The sequence below is a fragment of the Coturnix japonica genome, chromosome 3 (genome assembly GCF_054131305.1).
Source record: "Coturnix japonica strain WE chromosome 3, WE-NBRP24, whole genome shotgun sequence".
Classification (NCBI taxonomy): domain Eukaryota; kingdom Metazoa; phylum Chordata; class Aves; order Galliformes; family Phasianidae; genus Coturnix; species Coturnix japonica.
This window is the reverse complement of record NC_140665.1, coordinates 94,403,407-94,413,240: the sequence shown is the minus strand read 5'-3', so window position 1 is coordinate 94,413,240 and position 9,834 is coordinate 94,403,407. Positions and strand designations below refer to the sequence as shown.

At 50.6% G+C, this 9,834-nt stretch overlaps 1 pseudogene across 1 annotated transcript; it reads left to right on the top strand.

Moving 5' to 3' along the window:
- Nucleotides 1-5,591: 5,591 nt before the first annotated feature.
- On the top strand, nucleotides 5,592-9,085 carry LOC146761569 (uncharacterized; annotated as a pseudogene). Its single transcript, XR_014944258.1, has one exon. The product of XR_014944258.1 is annotated as an uncharacterized LOC146761569 (transcript).
- Nucleotides 9,086-9,834: the final 749 nt, after the last annotated feature.

The following is a 9,834-nucleotide window of genomic DNA, read 5'->3' as shown; positions in this document are numbered from 1 at the left end:
TAATTTAAAAAATGAAACAACCTACCTAGAATATTTACTACTTTGCACCCTCTCGACAAATTATCTGATCAAAAAACCTAGATATGATAGATAAGCCTTTTACCTTTTTGACAATGTAATACTCATTTATCCATTTGCAATTTTCCTGCTGTCCCAAGAGTACAGTACACAAAAATGAAGGATAGGAACATGAATCATAACTAATGTGATCTGAAGAAGACAGTGGAGCATGTTTAGGATTTTTCCTTTCGTTTTAAGCCTTTGAATTTTCTTTACTCACACATACCAGATGACAGAATTGCCACTTTCCTTTACCTCCAAGGACAAAAGCAAAAGCAAGGACTTCTTCCTTTAGAACCCCTGGGGAACACCACCAGTCACAGGTCTCCAACCAGACTCTGCACCACCAACAATGACCCACTGTGCTCTGAAACCTCCTTTTCTCCCAGTTGTCTGGAGATGGCATCCAGCACAAGCTGTTCCATCACCTTCCCTGGGACAGAGGTGAGGCTGACTGGCCTATAATTACCTGGGAACACAGTGGCTGTCCTGGTCCCTCAGGGCAGGGACCTGGGCCTGGCATTCCAGGCCAGGAATGCAAAGGGCAGAAAGCAATGAGGTTGGGTGTCCACAGTGGGAACAGAGGCCCCAGCACCTCTTCTGTAGGACAGACAGCGACCCTGGGATTGGCAGAAAGATGCCTCCGTGGCAATCACCTCTCCTTGCTGGGGCATGATATGTATCAGTCTCCTTCAAAACCCTGCTGGTGACCCAATAGCCCTGGGAGGGTGGTAGGATCCCAGTCCTGAGCTCTGACGCTTACCTCTGTACTTGACCAAGTCCACTGGGACAAGAAAAAGGCCAAGGGGAGGACATGAGCAGGAACACTAAAAGGGAAGGACAGAACAGTTAAAGCTGACAGAGACAACTGGCCATTAAGAACTTTTGTAGGTTGTTGCTGAAGAGATGAGCCTCAGGGCGGGTAAGACTGTGTTGAGCAAAAAAGCAAAAAAGCAAAAAAGCAAAAAAGCAAAAAAGCAAAAAAGCAAAAAGGACCAATGAAAAAGCTCCTTGTAGGGCTCTTCTGAAGCCAGCAGAGGCGCTGTGGGCTGTCATAGCGGGGCTGGGGCCCCGGGTGGGGCCCCCACTGCAAGTCTGTTACCTACTACAAGCTGCGCGGTGGGTGAGAAGGTTTGTTGTGTGGATCAGCCCAGTTGTGGTTTGGGGTTTCTGTCATGCACAACAGTGGCAGTTCGTGTCCTGGTTCCGTGTTAATGCCATTTGGGCAATTTTGGGAGGACTTGGTGTATGTAAAGAGGAAGCCTCACCAGTCCAGACCCCAGCCGCTCTCTGCCTCTGGCCGTCTTCCCTTTGAGCTGTTGTAGTTTGACTCCTACTTTGGGTACTCCATTTTGTTTTATTTGGTTTCCCATTCCTCCTCAGATCATTCCCGTTCCTCCTCAGATCATTGCCATTGTGTTTTCTCTGTGCTAAAACGATCTGCTCCCTCTCTGCCCTTCCCCCTCTCCCCGGGTCGCGGCAATCCCTTTTTTCCTTCACTCCCTTGTCTCTCCTTTTTCTTTTCCCAGGGCCTGTGCCCCCGTGACAGACTTACATCTAGGGGTAACCCCGTGACAAGCCCCTTTCTTACACCCATCAGATACAGATGCTAAACGTAATTAGGCATACGATGGTCTTTAAGAAAGACTGGGGCTGTTTCTTGTTTCCTCCTACCTCTATTCCTTCTCAACCTCCACAGAATAGATTAAATTTCACCATGCTCACAGGAGATTAAAATCCAAAGCAGGAATCTCAAATCCTCCATTAGCAGAACTCTACGGAGCCTGAGTCCTATACACAGAGAAGTCCCACCTTCCCCCTGTGCCACATCTGCTATATGGCTGCAGACCCACCAAAAGTGTTTGTCACATCTGACGCAATCATCTTAACTACTGCCATGGTCAGACAGATGTGATTTAGCTCCATGCTTTGTCTGAAGGGACCCAGTTCCTCTAATCAGCGTACACAAGCAGATACTATTTTGTCCGTTGGTATGGGCAGAACAGATAGAAATTCAAGTATAATATGATTTAGTGTCAAGAGTTATATTAAAAAGAATAAACTTCATGCTGCTGTCCACTGTAAAGCAATGCAAAATTACTTTATTAGCTAAAAAAAATAAAAAATAAATTAAAAAAAAAATTATCTCAAAGTCAAAAAGGAACCTACAGTTTGCTGTGGTTCAAGATGGTAAATTTGCAGCCTGGGAGGATCAGAATGGACCTGAAGATAGTCCTGAAATAATACATTTCTCCCACTCAGAGGTGGTAAGAGTTTTCACCCCTAAAGGTGTTAGATCAGATGAGCCATGGTTTAATGCTGGCTTGAATTTGGATCAGAGACCTTTGGAGGTCCCGACAACCAGCATCACCAGGATTCTGTGAACATACCAACTAGAACTGAGAACAGCATACAACTTTTTGATTATCTGCGCAATCACATCCCTTGCCTGGAACTTCACTCATGTTGCAGTATCACATCTTAAAGATCTCTCAGCCCTTCTTTCTAAAAATATTGACTATGAAACCCACAAGCGGCACGTTCTTGGAAGGCTTCCTTCTGTTAACCAGCGGTATCTTCATCTTCCTTGTGTAAGAATAAGTGCAGCAGGAAGAAAGGAAAAAGGGTTGGCCCAAAGTAAAAGCAGGTTAGAACTGAAACCTGATGCAGCACAGGTTGCAGATTGATCTGACCTTCACAGGTAAAAGCTCTTTGTTATTATGCACCGTTATACTTCTGGATCATTTGCCCAGAGGTCAAAAATAATGGTAGATAGGCTCACCTCTGACTACACACCAAATTTAATGTAAAAAACTACAAAGACTCCCTTGCTGGTTCAGAAGACGTTTATTGTAGGTGCTTACAACCTTTTATACCTGCATGACAACAACTGGTCACATGTAGGAGCCAGGCGCCTTGTGTGTCTTTATGTCTGGCTCAAGTTACTGCTGAGCTTTTTCACTCATTAGCAAGATAATGACTTTTTTATCCCACGCATTCTTGCTTTGAAATATACCAGACTTTTACACATAAGTCATCCAGTCACACACAAGGACTAGAACCTTGTGCTTGATATACCATATCTTCCAGGACTCACAGAATCATTAAGGTTGGAAAAGACGATTAAGATCATCATAATCAACCCATCTCCACCATGCCCACTAACCATGTCCCTAAGTATGATATCTAAGTATGATTTCTTGAATATCTCCAGGGACGAGGACTCCACCACTTTTCTGGACAGCCTGTTTCAGTGCATTAACACTCTTTCAGTGATTTTTCCTAATATCCGATCTGAATCTCCCCTGGCACAACTTAAAGCCATTACCTCTTGTCCTGTTGCTGTTATCTGTGAGAAGAGAGCAACTCCCATCCCCACTACAACCTCCTTTCAGGGAGCTGCAGAGAGCAACAAGGTCTCCCCTGAGCCTCAGCTTCTCCAGACTGAACAATCCCAGTTCCCTCAGCTGCTTGATGAACCTCCCACTGGCTTCAGCACAGTGATCCAGCCTGTCCAGATCCCTCTGCTGGGCCTCGCTACCCCCAGGCAATTTGGTGAGGATGACTTACTGAGTGACCCTACGGATAGGGTCAGGCCAACATATAGGGCCCTCTGTTCCTCTCAGCAGGGAGTTGCTTACCGCAATCACCCTTCCTGCTGGAGGCAGTCTGGAGGTGTGGAGTTGACCATCTCACCCTAGACAAGCTCACAGGTAGATCTCAGTACTTCCCCAATACAGCAAGGACATGGAGCTCTTAGAGCGGGTCCAGAGGAGGGCCACTAAGATGATCAGAGGGCTGGAGCACCTCTCCTGTGAGGAAAGGCTGAGGGAACTGGGCTTGTTTAGCTTGGAGAAAGCTCCAGGGAGACCTCAGCTGCGGTCTTGCATGACTTGAAGGGAGAGTTTAAACAGGAGGGGGAAAGCCTATTTGCGAGAGTACATAGTGATAGGACAAGGGGGAATGGTTTTAAACAGAGACAGAGGAGGTTGATGTTACAGATTAGGAGAAAGGTTTTCACACAGAGAGTGGTGGCACACTGGAATAGCTTACACAGGGAGGTAGTGGATTCCCCACCTGGAAGGCATTCAAGACCAGGCTGGATGCAGCTCTGGGCAGCCTGGTCTGGTGGTTGGTGGCCCTGCATATGGCGGGGAGGTTGGAACTAGATGATCATTACGGTCCTTTCCAAACCAGGCCGTTCTACGATTCAGTGATCTCCCACTGCATCCTTGCTCACCTCTCCCTCACTTCTCCCTCCCTCTATTCTAAGAGTGTTAAGTGGATTGGTCTCTTCAGTGGGGAGGAGCACCAACCTCCCTGCTCACATACCCTATACCAAGAGCCACATTGCTCCCCAGGAGCTGTGCTCTTCCCACCTGGGGGAGCTGGGGCTTTGCCAGTTTTACTTCTCCCTGAGGGGTCTGCCTGGTGAGCCTCTGCTCCGAGCTGATCTGATCGAGCTCCTCCCTGAAAATGCTGGCGAAGGGCAGGCGGCAGCAGCAGCAGCAGCACGGCCACCATCGCCTTGCTGGACTCGCCAGGGCCGACAAGTGCTTCATGGGCTCTCCAAAGTGGGAGCACGGCACAGGGCCGGGATTCAGTCCTTCCTGGTGAGAGGCACAGGCTTTGCGTGGCCCTGCACAGGGCCGGCTCTCGGTGCCGGGCCGGGCTGGCCATGGCCCCGCTGTGCTGAGCCGGCCGGGCTGTGCCACACCCCGCTCGCTGTTCTTGCATCACAAACGTTGCCATAGAGCAAAGCTGCTGACGGGGTAACTCACATCACAAAGGGGACAGCCCAGAATTCGGGGCACAGTCGGGCTGGGAGCCACTTTGCTTGTGAGCGGACTGAAGAGAGGAGCTTGACTGCTTAGCTCTTTCAGCACATCGCAGGCAGCGCTGATTTCTGGGGAAAGAGCTTCTTCCTCAGCATGGAGGACGATACCTTCTATGGTATCCTCTGGATCACGACAGTCTCATTACTGACTGTACTTATTCCAGCCTTCAGGAAGTGGATGGTAGGAGTCAGGGCTGGTGCTGAGGCAGGCACTGCAACACAGGGAGGGGGGTTGGAGGGGGCCAGGGCCATCCCCAGGGCTGGGCTGGGGAGGACTGCCCGGGAGGAGAGGCCGTGTCCCAGCAGGGCCTGGCCAGGCTCGGCAAGGAGTCCCAGGGCAGTCACGGGCCGAGCCTGGCTGTGCCCTGGGTTGGTGGGAGCCGCTGAGGCTGCTAGGGATGCTCCCCTCTCACTCGCTGCTTTCTGTGCCCATACAGAAGGAAAGGTCCAAAAGTCCCAAACCGAGGAAGTGCCAACACGGAGCTAACCAGGCAGATTCCAGAGGTGAGCAGCCCTGGGCGAGGGAGGTGCCTGCAAAGACAACCCCTGGCCCCACGTGCCCACCACCCCGTCACGTTCTCCCTATCCACTCACTGTGCCTTCTTTGCCAACAGTTTGGGACTTGTGCACGTCTTCACAGCACGCGAGGATGCAGTAAGTAACACTGTTTGTTCCTCTCCTGTCACCTCCCACCAGCTGAAATCCCACTAACACTGCTCTCTGCTCTGCTGCAGCTCCTCAGTGTCCAGTCAGACGGATGACACCTATGAAGCCATCCGATGTTGTTATACAACTACTCAGGACTCAAACCAATGCTTGGAGAGGTGAGACTACTGATAGGGGATGGGGACAGGGGCAGGGCTTGCTGAAATGAAAATCTGCAATGACTCAGGGATGGCAGAGGGATATCCAGAGACTTGAAATCTGAGAGGCAGTGCCCTTGTAGAAGGGTTTACCACTGAGGCATGGACACGACAGTGTCGTCCTTGCTTTGTGCTCTGTAAGCAGGAATGGAACCTTGGGCACACACTTGTCGGGACCCCAACAAGTGAAAATAACAAAGCCTGCCAACAGCTTTGAGGCGACAGAAGTGCCCTGGGGCCCTCAGGAGTGTTTGGCTCAGAACTGCCTTCATCTTCCTTCTCTTTCTCCATCTCACACAGGCTCATGTTGCAAATGCCTGAGGGCAGCAATGAGGGCAGCAATGAGGGCAGCAATGAGTGGGGCAGCAAGGAGGGCAGCAAAGAGGGCGGTAACGAGGGCAGCAACGAGGGCGATAACGAGGGCGGCAATGAGGGCACCATCACCTGGTCCGAGGATATGAAGACACCTTGCCCACAACCAAAGTCCCAGGAGCGGGACCTGTCCTTGGTGGATGAGGCTATGAGAAGTCTCCTGGAGCGTGCTGACATGAAAATGCAGGCACCAGTGCGCCTGCAGAAGAGCCTCTCAGAGCCTAATCTGGGGCACAAAGACTCCAAGCTTCCACATCCACTGAGGCAAACAAGGAGGTACCCTCGCTTGCCCTTCCAGCGCAGGAACATGCAGGCTCAGGAATGGAGGTCATCAGCACAGGCCTTTGGTCAATGGCGAAAATCTGCCTCCCTGATGGACATACGCAAACAAGAAACAATGCGTACAGTCCATGCTGAGTGCTACAGACTCTGTGAACACCCTGACAACCAGGAGAACAGGTTGATGCATCTGTGGCTGGAGCAGTATGAACACATTGAGAAGAACAAGCAAAACTATTTCACACCACACCGCGTCCTGCCTAGCAATGAAGGATCCAAGGGTGTGTCTCCATCTGACCCTGCTGCTCAAGAGCCAGAGGGAAGTAGATCTGCAGTTGCATCAAGCAGGACACATAGGTCACAGACTCCATCTCAGCTGTGCAGAGGCTGCTGTGTGCCACCCTTTCTGTGCTGCTCCGTTCAGCATGTCTGGGCCAAGTTCAAAGCAGCCAGCAAGGCCCTCTGTTCCAAGATCAGAAAGGGAAGCGAGAAGCTCTCAAGGAAGGGAAGAATGCTCTTCAGGAAAAACAGAGCCGACAAGGCTGGACGCAAGTCATCATGGGAGCAGACAATCACTGACACCTCTGGCCAAAAGGAGAAGCTCAGGTCCACCTCTGGAGGCAATGAAGGACTTGGTGGCATCTGAAGACAAGACTTTCAGTGGTGTCAGTGAGATCACAGGGTGCCAGTAAGGGATCAAGCCAGGATGGCAGCAGCCACAGGCACCTGGATGTACTGGAGCCTGTTGCCTGTAGAGTGACAGCCCACATGCTGCTACCTAGCAGTGGGTTGCTCTTGGAGCCCCAAGCTGCTTCTCCAGCTCAGTCTGTTCATCCATCAGGTGTTCAGGCAGGCACACCTGCAGCAAGCAGAGAATTGCCACCAGATGCGACCAGAGGGCAAGAGCAGAACGGCAGGGGACGCACCCAGGACAGGCCAGATCCTCCAAGAAGAACTGCCCCACAGAAAAAGCACTCCTCCACCGAGCAGAGACCCTCAGATCAGCCACAGCCTCCAAATCTCACTGGGACCAATATTCCAGTCTCCCTCGTGCAGGAGCTCTTCACAGCTCTTAGAGATTTGAACAAAGCCGGGCAAACTGCTAAGGAGCTGCAAAAGCAGGTGCTGGCTTCCTTTTCAAAATAGCCCACAAACAACGTCAAGTAACGGAGAACAGATGTGGCAGCAGAGGAACCTGGGGTCAGGACACAGACTGGAAGAGAAGGGCGAAGGGTGCAGCCAGAACAGATCTGACCCTGGGACACTCTGCCCTGCATGCAGCAAAGCCCCCCACTGCAGCCAGCCAGGAGCTGTAAGCTCCCAGAGATTGGCTGCACCCGCAACTGCAGCCCCAGGTGCACCAAGAGACGGAGAGAGAAGAATCCTTCCATGACGACGGGGACAAGAGGCAGCAGGCCTGAAAAATGCTCCTGCAGATCATCAGCCTGAGGGCCTCCTGTGCCTAAGGACATCAATCCCTGTCATTGCAGGAGGAAGCCCACCAGGACACACAGTCAGAGAGCAGCAGATACCTGAATTGTTTTTATGATTTTTCCTTATTGATATTCCCCATCATGACAACATGTAGTGCTATTGCTCCAGTCAATAGCACTACATATACATACATATACATACAGAATAATGCAAAGTCCACTGGGATATGCAGTTTGTAGGACTTTGCGTTATTCTGTTTCCATCTTTCATTCTGAAGCAAAGATCAAACTGTTCCCATATCACAAGACGTTCTCTCTTTTCCTTTCTTCTTGCCCTGGCTAGAATTCTCACCTTAGAAGTGGCATTAGCCTCACTCTTAGGTGAGAAGTCTAGCCAGGATTTTTGGATTCTCTGTCATTTTATTTGACTTAATTATTTTATTTTATTTTATTTTTAAAATCTCTTTAACTTTAATTATTTCAAAATAAAATAAAATAATTTCACCCCACATTGTTGCTGCTGTACCCTTGTGGTTCCATGGCTTTCCTCGCCCCATTAGGAATCGGGCCGAACCAGGAATCGGCCGAACTCCTCTTTCCCTGCTCAGTACTCAGCCATCCTTGCAACAGAGAGAATCACAGAATAACATAATCACAAAATTGTAGGGGTTGGAAGGGACCTCTAGAGATCATCGAGTCCAACCCCCCTGCCAAAGCAGGCTCCCTACACCACGTCGCACAGGTAGGCGTCCAGACAGGTCTTGAATATCTCCAGAGAAGGAGACTCCACCACCCCCCTTGGAAGCCTGTTCCAGTGCTCCGTCACCCTCACTGTAGAGAATTTCTTCCGCACATTAGTGCGGAACTTCCTATGCTGTACTTTCATCCCATTACCCCTAGTCCTGTCCCCACGCACTACTGAAAAGAGACCAGCCTCACCACTATGGCTCCCACACCTCAGCTATTTATAAACCTGAATCAAGTCCCCTCTCAGCCTTCTTTTCTCAAGGCTAAACAGACCCAGTTCCCTAAGTCTCTCCTCATCGGGGAGATGCTCCAGGCCCTTCACCATCTTAGTGGCCCTCCGCTGGACTCTTTCCAAGAGATCCCTGTCTTTTGTACTGGGGAGCCCAGAACTGGACACAATATTCCAGATGAGGCCTCACCAGGGCAGAGTAGAGGGGGAGGATCACCTCCTTCGACCTGCTGGACACGTTCTTTTTAATACACCCCAGTATGCCATTGGCTTTTTTGTCTACAAGGGCACACTGATGGCTCATGGTCTATCTGTCGTCCACCAGGACGCCCAGGTCCCTCTCTGCAGAGCTCCTCTCCAGCAGGTCTTCCCCCAGCCTGTACTGGTGCATGCAATTATTTCTACCCAGGTGCAAGACTCTACACTTGCTTTTGTTAAACCTCATCCGGTTTCTTACTGCCCAGCTCTCCAGCCTGTCCAGGTCTCGCTGAATGGCAGCACAGCCTTCAGGCGTGTCAGCCAATCCTCCCAACTTTGTGTCATCAGCAAACTTGCTGAGGGTGGTCACTATCCCCTCATCAAGGTCGTTGATGAAGATGCTGAACAAGACCAGACCCAGTACAGACCCCTGGGGGACACCACTAGTTACAGGCCTCCAGCCAGACACCGCACCGGCAACAACAACCCTCTGCACTCTGCCAGTCAGCCAATTCTAGACCCACTTCACTGTCCACTCATCTATCCCATACTTCCTCAGCTTTCTTATAAAGATGTCATGGGGGACAGTATCAAAAGCCTTACTGAAATCAAGGTAGACAACATCTACCGCCCTCCCCCTGTCCACCCAGCTAGTGACATCTTCATAAAAGGCCACCAGGTTGGTTGAGCATGGCCTCCCCTTGGTGAACCCATGCTGAGTTCTCCCGATAACCTCCTTTTCTCCCAGTTGTCTGGAGATGGCATCCAGCACAAGCTGTTCCATCACCTTCCCTGGGACAGAGGTGAGGCTGACTG